The sequence below is a fragment of the Pleurodeles waltl genome, chromosome 1_2 (genome assembly GCF_031143425.1).
Source record: "Pleurodeles waltl isolate 20211129_DDA chromosome 1_2, aPleWal1.hap1.20221129, whole genome shotgun sequence".
NCBI classification, from domain to species: Eukaryota; Metazoa; Chordata; class Amphibia; order Caudata; family Salamandridae; genus Pleurodeles; species Pleurodeles waltl.
In genome coordinates, this window is record NC_090437.1 from 628,019,234 (window position 1) to 628,038,267 (window position 19,034).

Sequence of the window (19,034 nt, forward strand, 5' to 3'; positions counted from 1 at the left end):
TCCTATTCTGGTGAATTTTCCCGCCTGTGCTGCCACCAAAAGTGGGGTCAGGACAGCAAGGTTGGTCATCTCCACCATCTGGAGAGGCCTGGGTCACATTATAAAGGCACCTAGGCCTTTGAAGCTCCCCGCCCTGGAATGTCCATCCTGGGAGAGGAGGTAACATCTCTGCCCAGTGCATGCATTTGTCTCTGGCGCTCAAGAGTCCCGGCTCTCACCTTGGGGGGGCACAAACATGTCTAAGGTGGCTGAACTCGTCAGGGCCAGTCAGTCAACACACTAGTAGCTGGTTGGTTTTCAGGGGGCACCTCTAAGGTGCCCTCTAGGTGCAGTTATTAATAAATCACTCACTGGCTTCAGTGAGGCTTCATTATTCTGAGATGTTTAATACTAAACATCCCTTTGTTCAGAGAAGCAATCCTGTATCTGTGAAACTCGTAGTGATCAGTGTCAAGGACTTGCACTTAAAATGGCTTCCCTGATCACATTCTATGTCTCAGAATCGCCAAATACATAGCAGAGGCATATCTCCTTGTGTAGATATGCCCTCACATGTGATATTATGCACCCTGCCGGGGGGAGGTGACTTACATATACTGCATGCAGTGTTTGAGTTACATGGCACACAGGCTGTGTGCCATGTCATGTTTTCACTTTTGTCTGCACCAAGACACGCAGGCTGCAATGCCAACCTGTCATGCTTGGTGAGGGGTCCCTTAGGGTGGGTACAATTCGTGCTGCAGCCCTTAGGGACCCTCCTTAGTACCTCCAGGCCCTATTTACCAGGGGTACCATTTACTAGGGACTTACAGTGGGTGCTAAAGGTTTCGCCAATTGGGAAAAACAACTGTGCAGTACTGGGGTAAAGAGATCTGCCACTGGGGTCCCGGTTAGCAGGGACCCAGTTCACTTTCAGTCGCAATTACACCAGAATCTTGGCAAAAAAGTGTGGGGTGACCATGTTGAAAGAGACACTTTCCTACACATCTCATTTGAGGCATGCAAGTATTCCTTAAATGTGGGGTTACCTGTTTTGCCTACAATTTTCATTAAAAAGAAACAGCACAAAGTAAACAAAGTCGATGACGTGAAAAACATTGTGGGTCAAGGTGAACACAGTGGCGTTACAAGACAAAAATGAATGACCTTTTATAGCGCATGGCTACTCAGAGTGTTGATGTAACATTACTCAACAGAAGGACATTCTGAGGAACTGAGGAATTAGAGCACTCTTAAAAAGTGAATACAGCCCATGAAGAGAGCAGGAGATTAAGACAAATACAAGAAAAGGAGGCTCAACAAGCATCTTCAGACGATGACTGAAACTTGCATGTCTCAACTTTCAGGGAGTTCACTATCTATTTGAACATGTTCACATCATGGTTTTAAGCTGACACCCACCGGGCTCGCCTATCTTGGCACCTACTTTGCTTCCAAAGTTTATCTATACTTTATAATTAAGGGTTCAAAATTGTTTCTACTTGTTTCCAATTGTTTATGCTTGAATAAGACTGCAGCAGCAAATGAGGAGGAGGCCCAGATGTTCACTCCAGAGACAGCTCTTTTAAAGACCTTGAAGGCTCAATGAATGTTAGAAGTCTTGGTGGTAACTGAGCAGAAATGTTGACATCATTATTTTCATTTTAGGACTGTTTTTAAAATACATTTTGCTACAGTTTTGTGTTTCTAACTTTTTGCAAGAATTCATCTCCAGTACTGACTGTTTTTGAACTTTGCTTTTAGGTATCAGACATTGTTGGAGCAATTTTCTTCGTCGGACTGGCATATAGTACACATCAGCCCGACAACATGTGCTTGTTCTCCAAGCTAATCTGCAGTGATCCACAATTTTGCTACAACTAAGCCTTTCCATTCTTGGCCTGGGATTGACCGCTACCCAGGGAAACATACCCAACCCAGACATTTATTAAAACTAGACACCCAGGGGAGTTCACAGTAGTGTGGGTTTCATGGATCCCTCTATACTTTCTTGCCCACAATGCCTTTCAAATTTCTAAATTACACAAAAAAACACATGTTTGTCACATTTATGTCAGAGAAAGCTTTGGAATCTGCAGGGATCCACAAATGTAGTACCACCTAGTGTTCCCACACCTCTCCTGATAAAAACAGTACCCCAATTGTAGGAGCATGGTCCTTTGCCGGGGAGGCACCTGCACCCCTTCCTTTTTATTCTTTTTTGTTTTAAAAAAAGAGACATCACTGGTATCTAGTGGGCCTTTGAACTCTCCACTTGTGCCAGATTGGAGACTTGGCCCCATGCTATGGAGTGCTGCTCCTAACCCCCTTTTTTAAATTCCAATTTCCTGGTGGCTAGTGTGATTTCCCATGCAGCTGACTGAGGTCAAACCCACCCCCCCTTACACAATGCACCCCCCTTACACAAATGCTCTCATGAGAGGTAGAGATAGCTTACTGGTGTTCTACAGCTACATCCCTTGACTTTCTGGGAACATACATGCAGTCAAGATCAGCAGAAGCAGCATCATGGGTTAGAACCGTTAACAGGACAAGAGACTTAGTTCTAGCCTTAGGGAAATGGACAGCATATTGCTGCATGTTAAGGAAGTGCAAATGCAAGGGTTTTACAGTTCTGAGTCAGTCTTTGGCAGTGTGATAGCCGGCCACTGAAAAACAATACTAGTGCTTTCTCAAAGTTAGTAATCACATCGAACCAGGATGGGGCGGAATTATATATCCTCAGAGGAATTTCTAAAAAGAGTAGGTGTGGTCAAGTTCCAAGAATCCACGACAGTCCTGGGTTTCTATGTGAAACCAGGCCAATACAATATGCAGGAATATGTCCCTGTGGTAAACACTGCGTATTTCACCTAGCAGGCCCGGGAGACAAAGGAAGCAGATGACAAAATAAGTGGTTTGGGGCAGCTGTCTATACCTCTTTCTTGCATTCACTATTTCATACTAAAGATGCTTACAATCAACTTAGAGAGATTCTAATGATAGGTGTATCATAGGTGATCATGTTAAAACTTACCCCAAGTTCCAGGTCTTGATTTACATAAGGAGAACTCCAAAGTACATTAAATTGTGCCAACAGCATAGTCCTGGACAACGGAGGGTTGAGGATGAGGAAATGGAAGGACCTTTAGACAAGCTAAGGGTCTGCCCAATCATACTGCACAGAACGGTGGCCCTAAGGTGCACCATCTGTGGGATAAGTTGGGAACTTGGGATACCATTAGGATAAAGAAGAAAGTGGCAGTGCTGGCCCATGTGCACCTATGTTCAGAGACATTTGCCTTCACACTCCCCCACCCGCCTCAACAAACGAAATCAGAAGAGAGAACACACTACCCAGCGAGAAGGTCTTACTCATCTAATCAAATGAACTTCTGAAAAATCATAATTCATTTTTATTATCTACACGGAGGGTACATGTACCCTGATTGGATTGACAAATATTACACAGAAGGGCAAGCAGCTTGTCCTAAATGTGTGGAAGCGGAGGTGGATTTATGTTGCATACATGTGACCAAATATGGACTAGTTTAACTGCTAATTGATGTTCTAGTGCTTTTGTCCATTTGTGATCTGTTGGTCACACCCTATGTGACATCACTACAATGTCACATTTTTGGATGACGTTACAGTTGGTTCATCATCGCTCTAGTGGTCCTAAACATGGCAGCTGGAGTAATAATATCAATAAGCGCAATGACGTGGCTTGATTTATCTCAATAAAGGTCAGGATCTGATATGAGGACTTAAACTAAGTTGAACTGTAGAACTAAATGGGTGAAATGGCCCTCTCTGTAAATTTGGTTGTTAAGGTAATAGTGCTTAGTGAACTTATGAACCAACATCCAATTCGAAGGTTAGTAAGAGTACAGGACAGGCCCTCCCCTTGGCATTGCCAATGTTGCAACCTTGGCTCTGGTGGATAGCACAATGGGCCTGGTGACCTTCAGGTTTTTTTCCTTTGGCCAATGCATAGCATATCTTTATACAGAGGATGAGTCACCTTAACAGCATCCTTATTTGCACCGCTTTACCTTTTCTGGTCCTAGCAAAACCCCAAAACAGCTAGCCGTCTACACTATGATCGCTTGTGCAATCAAATGTAGGATCATGCAGATAAAGTCTCCCCATCGGAGGAGTGCGGCGGTGCGAAACATGCTGGTAGAGTAACCAAAGGTCTGTCATCAAAGAATGATATGCCTAGCAGGAAGATGGTGTGAGATGGCCCGAGTCCACACCATGAATTTCTCAGAACGAAAGTGATGTAGGGAGGATGCTTCTACAGGGATATTGCTCTTGACAGTGGCAAGCAGATCTAACCCAGGCATGCCACACTGTATGAAGATGCTCTGGCCCACATCAGGATGAAGATACCATTTATGACTCACCACCCGATGTCTGATCAGCTTCTTATAGACCCCGCCAGGTAGTTGTTTACCAGAAAGATCTGCTACTGACAGAATCACCTACAAAGGTGCAAGGCCTCCTGGCACAGGGTCCTGGACCCCAAGCCATTGTTGCCTACTGCAGTACTACATCGCAGTTCTGTTGTCTGTGAGGACTTGCACTAGCCTTTCCTCTGATGGTCAGTTTAGGAAGGCGGCATGGTGTGTAGCAAGCACCTATGGTGTTATCACCTTATACCAGGTTCAGGTATCCTCTATTAGTGAAGTGCAGGCAGTGTCTATGAAGCCAGGGCTCTCTAGAGGTAGCTGTGGATGAAGCGCCAAGACTTATCTAGGAGATATGCAAAGCTATGTAATAACGCTATAGTCACACACCACTTATGCACATGAAAGAACCACACTGTGTTAGAAAAATAAAGGTACTTTATTACAGTAACACAAGTACTAGAATAATGAATAGGCAAATCCCCAACTGGAGATAATGGAGGTAAGTAAACACACTAATATATACACATTAGCAGTCAGTAAATACTATAGAAAGCAATAAGCACTGGTAAAAGCAATAGCAAACAAGCAACCACTGAGGGCCGGGGAGGGGGTGTCGGGGGGGTGAGAACCAAACATTTATACTGAAAAAGTGGAATGTGAAAGGCGTTCCCCCACCCAAGGAAGTGGAATCAGTAGAAGGGAGCTGGAGGAACTAGGAACCCCAAGAGGTGAGTACCGGAGTGACCCCCCCAGCCACTAAGAGAGCACAGAAAACTACCTGGTTTCCCCCAAAACCAACAGGAGGACTTTGTAAAAGGACTATGCAAGACCCAACCAAGACAGGAAGAACCCAAAGGTGGATCCTGACAGAAGAGGACCAGCAAAGGCAGGGGACCGAGTCCAGTTCGAGTGGAGTATCCGGTGGTGGCAGGAGCCACCATCCACCCTTCTGTGGATGCATGTTGACAGTGGACGAAGAAGGTCAGCAGTGCAGCACAGGAGCCGAAGAGTCCCAGAACTGATGAAAGAGATGTCCAACGTCGGCAGTCAAGATGCAGTCGGTCAGTGGTGATGGAAAATCACCAACAGGCCTTGGCAAATGCAAGAGACGGAGAAGAAGGTTTGCAAGGCTGAAGAGCACCAGAAAGGTCCAGGGGACTCGACCCAAGGAGGGGAGTCTGGGGTGACCCTCAGCAGCTGGGAGAGTCACAAGAAGAGAAAGGAGCCCCCACAGGCAGCCCACTGGCAGTAGGCACAGGAGTTGTGGTGAGGCCCCCTCAGCACCCCTGAAGAGGATTCCCACATCACTAGAGCAGCAGGCAGGAGACTTTGCTTTGCAGGAAGGAGTGCTGGAGGCTGGGGCTACATGGACCCTAAAGACCCCCTGGAAGAGGAGCAAACAAGCCTTGGTAGCTGCAAGAGTCGTGGTGCACAGGGGTACTGTCCTACAAGGAGAGGAAAGTGCTTACTATCTCCCAAGTTGGACATCTGGTAGAGAGGACAAAGGGGATCACTCCAGACCACCACCTGTGATGCTGGACCCACACAGCTCCAGAGGAGAGAAGATCCATGCATCCGGTCATTGTTGCAGTTGGTGCCTGTGGATGCAGGGGAGCGACTCCTTCACTCCAAGGGAGATTGCTTCTTACTTTTCTTGTGCAGGGTGAAGACTTGCCACCCTCCTGGGATGCACAGCGGTGAAATGTTGCAGTTGCTGGAAGGAGCCGGAGAAACAATATTGCAGAATGGAGTTGTCACTCTAGTTGCAGATTGTCAGCTCCTGGAGGGTCCAGTTGCAGTCCTGCTGGCCAGGATATGAAGTAAACAATGCAGAGGAGTCCTGCTGGAATCTTGCAAGTCGAAGATGAGAACCCACCCAAGAGGAAGACCCTAAATAGCCCAGGAAGGGGGATTGGTCACCTAGGAGGGTGACCACCTATCAGGAGGGGGCTGTGATGCTCCCAGAAGCCTCTGCCCACCTTGGATTCAAGATGACAGAATCAAGTGGCCACCTGGTGCACCACCTCTAGGGTGGTGATGGACAGGGGAGTGGTCACTCCCCTTTCCTTTGTACAGTTTAATGCCAGAGCAGGGCCCGGAGGTTCCCTGGACTGGTGCAAACCAATTTATGCAAGGAGGGCACCAAATGTGCTGTTCAAAGCATACCGGTGGCTTGGGGAGGCTACCACTCCCAAGCCATGCAACACCTATTTCCAAGGGCGAGGGTGTTACCTCCCTCTCCCACAGGAAATCCTTTGTTCTGCCTTCCTCTGCGTGAGCTGGTCAAGCAGCAGGAGGGCAGAAACCTGTCTGAGGGGTGGCAATAGCGGGCTGCCCAGAAAACCCCAAAAGACTGGTAGGAGCAATGCTGGGGGTCCTCTAATGAGTCCCCAGAGTGCATGGAATCATACAACAAATACTGGCAACATGATTCCAACATGTTTGATACCAAACATGTCCAGGTTCGTTGTTACCATTATGTAGCTGGACACATGTGTCCAGTACACGGGTAAAATTGCTTCCCCGCACTTACGAAGTCCATTGTATTGGAGCTGGAGTTCGTAGGGGCACCCCTGGTAACGCAGGGGTGCCTTCACACACAGGTACCTGTACCCTGCCCTCTGGGCTAGAAGGGCCAACCCTAGGGGTGACTTATAGTGACCAGGTGCAGTGACCTGTAGTGAAAGGGTGCATGCACCCTTTCACTCAGGCTGCAATGGCGCCTGCAGACACATTTTGCATGGGCTCTCAATCTCAAGGGTGGTACAATACTTGCTGCAGCCTGTGGGGAACCTCTGGTGCCCCAATGCCCTGGGTACCTCAGTATCATATACTAGGGACTTATATGGGGGCACCAGTGTGCAAATTCTAGGGTGTGCAAAGTCCTAAGCAACCAAATTTAGTGGGAGAGAGCACAATCACTAGGGTTCTGGTAAGCAGGATCCCAGTGAAAACAGTCAAGACACACTGACAGAAGGCACAAAGTGGGGGTATCCATGCCGAAAAGAGGGTACTTTCCTACAGTCAGCAGGAAGGCTTTCAATGCCAACAAGACTGCATGAAGCTTCAACAGATTACAAAAAAGAGCAGGTCTTCCATCAAAGACTAAAGGCCTGTGATCTTCCCCTCTTCCAGATGTCCCCAAGCCAACAGTGACACATATGTCAACAATGAAGCCTGGGCGGGGATAGGGGAGTGGTCTGCTACAAGTCAGTTTGGTGTCTGTGTACCACCACTGAATATCCTGAGCCATCTCCTGTGAGATCTGGATTGAGTAGGACTGGTTGCCATTATGCTGAAATTACTGTGGGGTCACATGTGCCATCTGGCGCATAGGACAAGGAGGATGTATGAGGCTAGCAGCCCAAGAAGCCTCAGAACTGCCTATGCCAGAACCATGGATGGAGCCCAAAACTTTGGGATTATAATCTGAAAGTCCTGCCCTCACTGTGGTTGGAAATGCACTGAAAATTAATGTCTCCAGGATGATACATATAAAGTGAATCCTCTGCACAACTATCAGATGGGACTTAATTTTGCTTATGAAAACCTCAGGTATGAAAGACAGAAGACTGTCATCTGGAGGTGGCCTGCGAATGACTGTAGTGAGCATTAATTCAATACCTATTCCTCGATGCACAGGGACACGTGGATCCTTGGCCTGCAAAGATGGCTTCAACCCACACCATGACGTTTGTAAACTCCCAAGAGTTAGAGAGAAAATATGTGTCCTCAAGTCCAAGGACAGCACCCAATCTCTCAGATCTAGGTCAGAAAAAAACCTAGGCCATAGTTATCATCTTAAATGTGCCCTTCTGTTGGAAAGTGTTTAACAGAAAGGAATTTTAAATCTGCCTGAGGCCTCCAGCCTTCTTAGATAACATGAAGTACAGTAACATGCCTTGTTTCTTCACCATCAAGACCCTGTCAAAACCATTTGGTTTTCCTGCAGAAAGATAGTGGTGTGACACACAGAAGATTGGGTGGAAAGAGGTGGGATGCAGGAGAGGGATGATGTAAGAGGCAGAAAGTAACCTCTCTGAAGAACTTGTAGCACTAACTGAGGCAATGATATACTTTTTAAGATGCTTAGAAAATGCTCAATCTTGCTGGCGGTGCATGCGGCTGGAGGGGAAATCAAAATGACTTGGTGGATGTTGTGGTAGGTCAGGAGGAAGTTGATGATTGTTTTCCTTGGAAGGTGTTCTTTGGGGCATTGAAAAATCTAGTCTGGTCCAACTGCTCTACAGATTTGTGACAGCTGCAATTTGTGATAAACTAGGCCTTAAATCTACTCTCTGAATCTCCTGTACTATGAAACTGACAGGCCAGTGAAAATAAACTTAGAGAGAAGGCTGTCACATGACTGATTTTAAAAAGCTCCAAAGAACGTCATCCTTTTCTCTGAAGAGGCTGGAACCATCAAATGGCATAACAATGAGCGATGCTTGCTCATCACCATAAAACGTTGTGGCACGATGTCTGATTAAGACACTGGTTCCCAAGTCATGGCCTAACCCATCCTCTGCATCACGGCTGGCCATCAAGACATATTTTGTGTTGTCTTGTTGTAGGGAAATGCCTTCCTTAGCATGGTTACCCCCTAACTTTTTGCCTTTTGTTGATGCCAGTTATGATTGAAAGTGTGTTGGGACCCTGCTAACCAGGCCCCAGCACCAGTGTTCTTTCCCTAAACTGTACCTCTGTTCCCACAACTGCCACAGCCCTGGCACACAGATAAATCCCTTGTAAATGTTACCCATGGTACCAAAGGCCCTGTGGCCAGGGAAGGTCTCTAAGGGCTGCAGCATGTATCATGCCACCCTGGGGACCCCTCACTCAGCACAATCCCACCGTCGCTCAGCTTGTGTGTGCTTGTGGGGAGAAAATGACTACGTCGACTTGGCACTCCCCTCAGGGTGCCATGCCCCCATCCCACTGCCTGTGGCATAGGTAAGTCAACCCTCTAGCAGGCCTTACAGCCCTAAGGCAGGGTGCACTATACCATAGGTGAGGGCATAGTTGCATGAGCACTATGCCCCTAGAGTGTCTAAGCAAAACCTTAGACATTGTATGAGCAGGGTAGCCATAAAGAGTATATGGTCTGGGAGTCTGTCAATTATGAACTCCACAGTTCCATAATGGCTACACTGAAATCTGGGAAGTTTGGTATCAAACTTTTCAGCACAATAAATGCACACTGATGCCAGTGAGGGATTTATTGAAACATACACCCAGAGGGCATCTTAGAGATGCCCCCTGAATACCAGTCGGGCTCCTAGTGCTAGGCTGACCAGTTCCTGCCAGCCTGCCACAACCAGACGAGTTTCAGGCCACATGGGGTGAGTGCCTTTGTCACTCTGTGGCCAGGAACAAAGCCTGTACAGGGTGGAGGTGCTTCTCACCTCCCCCTGCAGGAACTGTAACACCTGGCGGTGAGCCTCAAAGGCTCATGCCTTTTGTTACAGCACCCCAGAGCATCCCAGCTAGTGGGGAGGCCCGCCCCTCAGGCCACAGCCCCCACTTTTGGCGGCAAGGCCGGAGGAGATCATGAGAAAAACATGGAGGAGTCACATACCAGTCAGGTCAGCCCCTAAGGTGCCCTGAGCTGGGGTGACCCCTGCCTTTAGAAATCCTCCATCTTGAGTTTGGAGGATTCCCCCAATAGGAATAGGGATGTGCCCCCCTCCCCTCTGGGAGGAGGCACAAAGAGGGTGTAGCCGCCCTCCAGGACAGTAGCCATTGGCTACTGCCCCCAGACCTAAACGCACCCCTAAATTTAGTATTTAGGGGCGACCCTGAACCCAGGAAATCAGATTTCTGCAACCTGAAGAAAGAAGAAGGACTGCTGCCCTAAAAGCCCCGCAGAGACGACAGAGACACCAACTTACTTGCCCCCATCCCTACCGGCATGTCTCCAGACTCAAAGAACCTGCACAGTGACACATCCAACGGGACCAGCGACCTCTGAGGACTCCGAGGACTGCCCTGCACCTCAAAGACCAAGAAACTCCCGAGAACAGCAGCACTGTTCAGAAACTGCAACAACTTTGCAACTTTAAATGAACTTTCAAAGAACTCTCAATTCCCGCCAGAAGCATGAGACTTAAAAAGTAAGCACTTTCCTCTCCTTGTAGGACAGTACCCCTGTGCACCACGACTCTTGCAGCTACCACTCTGCACCCGAAGCCCCCAGCTGGAGTTCAGGAGAACCAACACCGCAGAGAGGACTCCCAGGTGACTCCAACGACATGGACACCCTGAGTCGACCTCCCTGCACTCCCACAGTGACGCCTGCAGAGAGAATCCAGAGGCTCCCCCTGACCGCGACTCCCTGGTAACAAAGGAGCCCGATGCCTGGAATAAGCACTGCACCCGCAGCCCCCAGGACAGAGAAACCACCTACCAGTGCAGGAGAGACCAGGAAGTGGCCCTCATCCTAGCCCAGTGGGTGGCTGGCCAGAGATTCCCCCTGTGCCCTGCCTGCATCGCCTAAATGACCCCCGGGTCCCTCCTTTTCTATCAATAGCAAACCTGATGCCTACTTTGCCTACTGTACCCGGCTGCCCCTGTGCTGCTGGGGATGTGTTTTGTGGGCTTGTGTGTCCCCCCCCAGTGCTCTACAAAACCCCTCTGGTCTGCTCCCCGAGGACGCTGGTACTTACCTGTAAGCAGACTAGGACCGGAGCACCTCTGTTCTTCATAGGCACCTATGTGTTTTGGGCCCTCCTTTGACCTCTGCATCTGACCGGCCCTGTGTTGCTGGTGCTGTGGCTTTGGGGTTTGGGCCACCTATGCCCAGGAGACTAGTTGTGTAAGTCATTCACTTACCTGATAAACCTAACCAAGCTTACCTCCCCCAGAACTGTTGATTTTTGCAGTGTCCACTTTTAAAACAGCTTATTGCCATTTTAACCAAAACTGTGTGTACTACTGTTTTAAATCAAAGTTCTATACTTACCTATGTGAGGTACCATGCATTTTATGTACTTACCTCTAATCTTGAATCTTGTGGTTCTTAAGAAAATATATTTTTCTATTTAAAACCTATTGGCCTGGAGTTAAGTCTTTAACTGTGTGTTCCTCATTCATTGCCTGTGTGTGTACAACAAATGCTTAACACTACCCTCTGATAAGCCTACTGCACGACCACACTACCACTAAATAGAGCATTAATAATATCTAATTTTGCCACTATCAACCTCTAAGGGGAACCTTGGACTCTGTGCACACTATCTCTCACCTTGAGATAGCATATACAGAGCCCACTTCCTGCATTGGTGGATCAGCGGTAGGGTCTAAGATTTTGCATTTGCTGGACCACTCAGCAAATACCTGATCACACGACTAAATTCTAAAAATTTGTCATTAGAAATAGATTTTTTGCAATTTGACTATTTTTCTACATTTTTAAAAGTCCTACTAGGGTCTTGTGTAAGTCCCAATTACCATATCTTTTAGAGTTTAAAAGTTTGGATTTAAGTTCTACAAGTAGTTTTTAGATTCCTAAAAAGTAATCCCAACATTTAGAGTGATAATGTATAGCACATATGAGATAGTGGTGGAACTCAACCTCATCCCTTAACTGCATCTAGGGAAGTCAGAGCTAAGGCCTCTCTGTAAAATTAAAAAGATAAAAACTGGGTCCAACCCTACCAAAGTAAAGCTCCAGGAGCTTTTGGCAGAGTTCACAAGGGACCACCCCTCTGAGGATACTCCTTCAGATGGGGAAATTAGTGAACAGGAGGAAGAACACCCCCCTCCTGTCCTAACTAGGGAGAACAGGGTTCCCAAAACCATGACTCCACAAATAATAGTCAGAGAATCTGGTTCTTCCACAGGGGAGTCCAGCAACTCTTGAAGCATTGAGGATAGCCTCAATGAAGAGGACCTCCTGTTAGCCATGATAGCCAAAAGATTGACTTTGGAGAAGCAGCTTCTAGCCATAGAAAAGGAAAGACAAGAGATGGGGTTAACTCCCATCAATGGTGGCAGCAACTTAAATAGGGTCAGAGAGAATACTGACATCCTAAAAATCCCCAAAGGGATACACACTAAATATGAAGAGGGTGATGATATCACCAAGTGGTTGACATCTTTTGAGGGGGCTTGTGCAACCAGAAAAGTAAGCAGATCTCACTGGAGTGCTCTCCTTTGGGAAATGTTCACTGGGACGTGTAGGTATAGACTCCTCACACTCTCCGGTAAAGATGCAGAATCTCATAACCTCATGAAGGCTACCCTGATTGAGGGTTTTGTATTCTCAACTGAGGAGTACAGGATTAGGTTCAGGGGGGGGGCTAAAAAATCCTCGAGCCAGACCTGGGTGGATTTTGTTGACTTCTCAGTCAAAACACTAGATGGTTGGATAACTGCCAGTGGTGTAAGTGATTATGATGGGCTGTATACATTTTTTATGAAAGAACATCTGTAAAGTAATTGCTTCAATGACAAACTGCATCATCATCTAGTAGACCTGGGTCCAATTTCTCCCCAAGAATTGGGAAAGAAGGCAGACCACTGGGTCAAGACTAGGGTGACCAAGACTTCCACAGGGGGTGACCAAAAGAAAGGGATCACAAAGAATCCCCAGGGGAAGAGTGGTGAGACATCCAAGGGAAAAATTAAAGAGTCTTCTACAGGGTCCCACAAATCTGCTCAGGATGGTGGGCCCGAGCCTCTTCACAGTCCCCAATGGGTATAAGGGTAACAACTTTGATCCCAAGAAAACCTGGTGTCGAAACTGTAGTCAGCATGGACACCAAACTGGAAACAAGGCCTGTCCCAAGAAAAGTCCCACAACAGCAACTACTCCAGTTAGCACTGGAATAGCCAGTCTCCAGGTGGGATCAACAGTGTGCCCAGAGCAAATCAGGCTTCACACTGAAGCTACATTAGTTTCTGAGGGTGGGGTGGATTTAGCCACACTTGCTGCCTGGCCGCCTAACATGCACAAATACAGGCAACAGCTCTTAATCAATGGGACTAGAGTAGAAGCCCTGAGGGATACAGGTGCCAGTGTCACTATGGTGACAGACAAACTGGTTTCCCAAGGACAGTACCTGGCTGGACAGACATATCCTGTCACTAATGCTGACAATCAAACTAAAGTCCATCCCATGGCAATGGTAACTTTAGAATGGGAGAGGTCACTGGCCTGAAACAGGTGGTAGTCTCCTCTGCATTTCCAGTAGAATGTCTGCTAGGGAATGATCTCGAGTCCTCAGCATGGGCTGAGGTAGAGCTCAAGACCCAACGAGCCATGCTGGGTATCCCTGAACTGCTGTGTGTCAAGACAAGGTCATAGAGGTGGGGTCAGGGTGAAAAAGAAGTATTGGAGTCCGGAATAATGGCCCAACCTTCCAAGAGAAAAGGAAAGAAGACTGGGGAACCAGCTCCAACACAGCAAAAGAAACAGAACCTCTCTTCCCAGGAGGATGTTCTATCCCCTGAGGGAACTGACTCCATGGAGCTGGAGCCTTACCAGGTTGAGCTCTTGGGCCCAGGGGGACCCTCAAGGGAACAGCTGTGTAAGGGGCAAAAGACTTCTCCCTCTCTTGAAGGCCTAAGACAGCAAGCAGCTGAGCAAGAAAAAGGAACTGTCAGTGGAACCCACAGGGTCTTTTGGGAAGATGGACTCCTTTACACTGAGGCAAGAGATCCAAAATCTGGTGCCACTAGGAGAGTGGTAGTGCCTCAGGAGTTTAGGGAGTTCATTCTGACCTTAACCCATGACATTCCGCTTGCTGGGCATTTGGGACAAACCAAGACTTGGGAGAGATTAGTCAACCATTTCTATTGACCCAATATGTCCCAGAAGATAAAGGAGTTTTGCACTTCCTGTGTCACCTGTCAAGCCAGTAGTAAGACAGGTGGCCATCCAAAGACCCCCCTCATTCCACTTCCAGTGGTGGGGGTCCCCTGTGAGAGAGTGGGAGTGGACATAGTGGGACCACTTGACTGTCCCCCCCACAGCATCAGGGAACCAATATATTCTGGTAGTAGTGGATCATGGTACCAGGTAACCTGAAGCATTTCCCCTTAGGTCCACTACTGCCCCTGCAGTAGCTAAAGCACTCATTGGTATTTTTACCAGAGTGGGATTTCCTAAGGAGGTGGTTTCTGACAGAGGTAGCAACTTCATGTCAGCTTAACTGAAACACATGTAGAATGAGTGTGGTGTGATGTACAAATTCACCACACCCTACCATACACAAACCAATGGTCTTGTTGAAAGGTTTAACAGGACATTGAAAGGCATGATCAAGGGGCTCCCTGAAAAACTCAAAAGGAGATGGGATGTCCTCTTGCCATGCCTGCTTTTCGCCTACAGAGAGGTGCCACAGAAGCGAGTAGGGTTTTCCCCCTTTGAGCTTCTGTTTGGCCATCCTGTTAGGGGACCACTGGCACTTGTAAAAAAAATAAAAAAGGCTGGGAGAGACCTCTCCAAGAGCCTAAACAAGATGTGGTGGACTATGTACTAGGAATACGTTCAAGGATGGCAGAGTACATGGAAAAGGCAGGCAAAAACCTTGAGGCCAGCCAACAACTCCAGAAGTTGTGGTGTGACCAGAAGGCTGCTATGGTTGAGTTTCAGCCAGGGCGTAAAGTCTGGGTTCTGGAACCTGTGGCTCCCAGGGCACTCCAGGACAATTTGAGTGGACCTTACCCAGGGCTAGAGAAAAACAGTCAGGTCACCTACCTGGTGGACCTGGCCACTAGCAGGATCCCCAAGAGGGTGATCCATGTTAACCACCTCAAACTCTTTCATGACAGGGCAGATGTAAACATGTTAATGGTTACAGATGAGGACCAGGAAGCAGAGAGGGAACCTCTCCCTTATCTCCGCTCCACTGACCCTAAGGATGGCTCTGTAGATGGAGTGATCTATTCAGATACCCTCTCTGACCAACAGAAAGCTGACTGCAGGCAAGTCCTCCAGCAGTTTGCTGAGCTCCTTTCCTTGACTCCTGGTCAGACACACCTGGGTACCCATGATGTGGACACAGGAGACAGTATGTCTGTCAAGAATAAAATATTCAGACAGTCGGACCAAGTCAAAGAAAGCATCAGGGTGGAAGTCCACAAGATGCTGGAGTTGGGGGTGATTGAGCACTCGGACGGTCCCCGGGCTAGCCCAGTGGTCTTGGTCCCCAAAACTCAAACCAAAGATGGCAAGAAAGAGATGAGGTTTTGTGTGGACTACAGAGGGCTCAACTCTGTAACCAAGACAGATGCCCACCCCATTACAAGGGCAGATGAGCTCACAGACAATTTAGGTGCAGCCAAATTCTTAATCACCTTTGACTTGACAGCAGGGTACTGACAAATCAAAATGGCACCAGGAGCAAAAGAGAAAACAGCATTCTCTACACCTGATGGTCACTATCAGTTTATTGTGATGCCCTTTGGCTTAAAGAATGCCCCTGCCACCTTCCAAAGGTTGGTGAATCAAGTCCTTGCTGGCTTGGAGTTCTTTAGTGCAGCTTATCTTGATGATATTGCTGTCTTCAGCTCCACCTGGCAGGATCATCTGAGGAAGGTTTTGCAGGCCCTGCAAGCAGCAGGCCTCTCTATCAAGGCATCTAAAAGTCAGATAGGGCAGGGTACTGTGGTTTACTTGGGACACCTTGTAGGTGGAGATCAAGTTCAGCCACTCCAACCCAAGATCCAGACTATTAAATGGGAAGCTCCAAAAAACAGACTCAAGTCTGGGCATTCCTTAGTTTTTACTGGATACTATAGGAGGTTTGTGAAGGGATATGGATCAATAGTGACACCCCTCACATAACTGACCTCTAAGAAAATGCCCAAGAAAGTTAACTGGACATTGGACTGTCAAAAAGCCTCTGACACCCTGAATCAAGTTATGTGTACAGCACCAGTTTTGAAATCTCCAGACTATTCACAGCAGTTCATTGTGCTGACTGATGCCTCTGAGCATGGGATAGGAGCAGTCCTGTCCCAAACAAACTTTGATGGACTTGACCAGCCTGTTGCTTTTATTAGCAGGAGGTTACACCCCAGAGAGCAGCATTGGAGACTATACCTTTTTGGTACTCAATTCACAGTTCAAACTGACAACAGACCTCTCAGAAAACGAAGTCTCTCTTGGGAAAGGTAAGTCTCAACCTCTTTTGTGTGTGTGTGTGTGTGTGTGTGTGTGGGGGGGGGGGGGGGGGTGTTAGAGAAATGCCTTCCTTGGCATGGTTACCCCCTAACGTTTTGCATTTTGTTGATGCCAGTTATGATTGAAAGTGTGCTGGGACCCTGCTAACCAGGTCCCCGCACCAGTGCTCTTTCCCTAAACTGTACCTTTGTTCCCACAATTGGCACTGCCCTGGCACAGAGATAAATCCCTTGTAAATGGTACCCCTGGTACCAAGGGCCCTGTGGCCAGGGAAGGTCTCTAAGGGCTGCAGCATGTATTATGCCACCCTGTAGACCCCTCACTCAGCACATGCACACTGCCTCTCAGCTTGTGTGTGCTGGTGGGGAGAAAATGACTACATCGACATGGCACTCCCTTCAGGGTGCCATGCCCACATCCCACTGCCTGTGGCATAGGTAAGCCACCCATCTAGCAGGCCTTACAGCCCTAAGGCAGGGTGCACTATACCACAGGTGAGGGCATAGTTGCATGAGCACTATGCCCCTACAGTGTCTAAGCAAAACCTTAGACATTGTAAGTGCAGGGTAGCCATAAAGAGTATATGGTCTGGGAGTCTGTCAAACACGAACTCCACAGTTCTATAAAGGCTACACTAAAATCTGGGAAGTTTGGTATCAAGCTTCTCAGCAAGATAAATCCACACTGATGCCAGTGTGGGATTTATTGTAAAATACGCCCAGAGGGCATCTTAAAGATGCCCCCAGAATACCAATCCGACTCCTAGTCTTAGGCTCACAAGTTTGTGCCAGCCTGCCACAACTAGACGAGTTTCTGGTCACATGTGGTGAGTGCCTTTGTCACTCTGTGGCCAAGAACAAAGCCTGTACTGGGTGGAGGTGCTTCACACCTCCCCCTGCAGGAACTGTAACACCTGATGGTGAGCCTCAAAGGCTCATGCCTTTTGTTACAGCACCCCAGGGCATCCCAGCTTGTGGAGATGCCCGCCCCTCCGGCCACAGCCCCCACTTTTGGTGGCAAGCCCGGAGGAGATAATGAGAAAAACAAGGAGTCACCTACCAGTCAGGACAGCCCCTAAGGTGCCCGGAGCTGAGGCGATTCCTGCCTTTAGAAATCCTCCATCTTGAGTTTGGAGGATTCCCCCAATAGGAATAGGGATGTGCCCCCCTCCCCTCTGAGAGGAGGCACAAAGAGGGTGTAGCCCCCCTCCAGGACAGTAGCCATTGGCTACTGCCCCCCCCAGACCTAAACACCCCCCTAAATTTAGTATTTAGGGGCGACCCTGAAACCAGGAAATCTGATTCATGCAACCTGAAGAAAGAAGAGGGACTGCTGACCTGAAAGCCCCGCAGAGACGACGGAGACACCAACTGACTTGGCTCCAGCCCTACCGGCCTGTCCCCAGACTCAAAGAACCTGCACAGTGACGCATCTGACAGGACCAGCGACCTCTGAGGACTCAGAGGACTGCCCTGCACCTAAAGGACCAAGAAACTCCAGAGAACAGTGAAACTGCAACAACTTTGCAACTTTAAAGCAACCAGAAGCGTGAGATTTCACAATCTTCACCTGACGTCCCCGGCTCTAATTTAGGAGAACCAACACCGCAGAGAGGACTCCCAGGTGACTCCAACGACGTGGACACCCTGAGTCGACCTCCCTGCACCCCCACAGCGACACCTGCAGGGAGGATCAAGAGGCTCTCCCTGACTGCGACTGCCTGGTAACAAAGGAATACCGCCTGGACCAAGCACTTCACCCGCAGCCCCCAGGACCGAGAGGAACCACCTACCAGTGCAGGAGTGACCAGTAGGCGGTCCTCATCCTAGCTCAGTTGGTGGCTGGCCCGAGAAGCCCCCCTGTGCCCTGCCTGCATCGCCTACGTGACAGCAGGGTCCCTCCGTTGCTTTCAATAGCAAACCCGACGCCTACTTTGCCTACTGCACCTGGCCGCCCCTTTGCCACTGAGGGTGTGTTTTGTGGGCTTGTGTTTGTCTTCCCCAGTGCTCTACAAAACCCCCCTGGTCTGCTCCCCAAGTACACAGGAACTTACCTGTAAGCAGACTAGGACTGGAGCACCCCTGTCTCCATAGGCGCCTATGTTTTTTGGACCCTCCTTCGACCTCTGCACCTGAGCGGTCCTGTTTGCTGGCATTGTGGCTTTGGGGTTGCCTTGAACCCCCAACGGTGGGCTGCCTATGCCCAGGAGACTGACTGTCTAAGTGCTTTACTTACCTGAGAAACCTAACCAAACTTACCTCCCCCAGGAACAGTTGATTTTTGCACTGTGTCCACTTTTAAAATAGCTTATTGCCATTTTAACCAAAACTGTGAGTACTACTGTTTTAAATCAAAGTTCCATACTTACCTATGTGAAGTACCTTGCATTTTATGTACTTACCTCAAATCGTGAATATTGTGGTTCTAAAATAAATGAAGAAAATATATTTTTCTGTATAAAACCTATTGGCCTGGAGTTAAGACTTTGAGTGTGTGTTACTCATTTATTG

General features: G+C 48.2%; 1 protein-coding gene across 20 annotated transcripts in view; it reads right to left on the bottom strand.

Annotated features, from left to right (window-relative positions):
• BLTP1 (bridge-like lipid transfer protein family member 1) overlaps positions 1 to 19,034 on the bottom strand; it is a 1,779,540-nt gene that overhangs the window by 816,076 nt on the left and 944,430 nt on the right. The window lies entirely within an intron of this gene.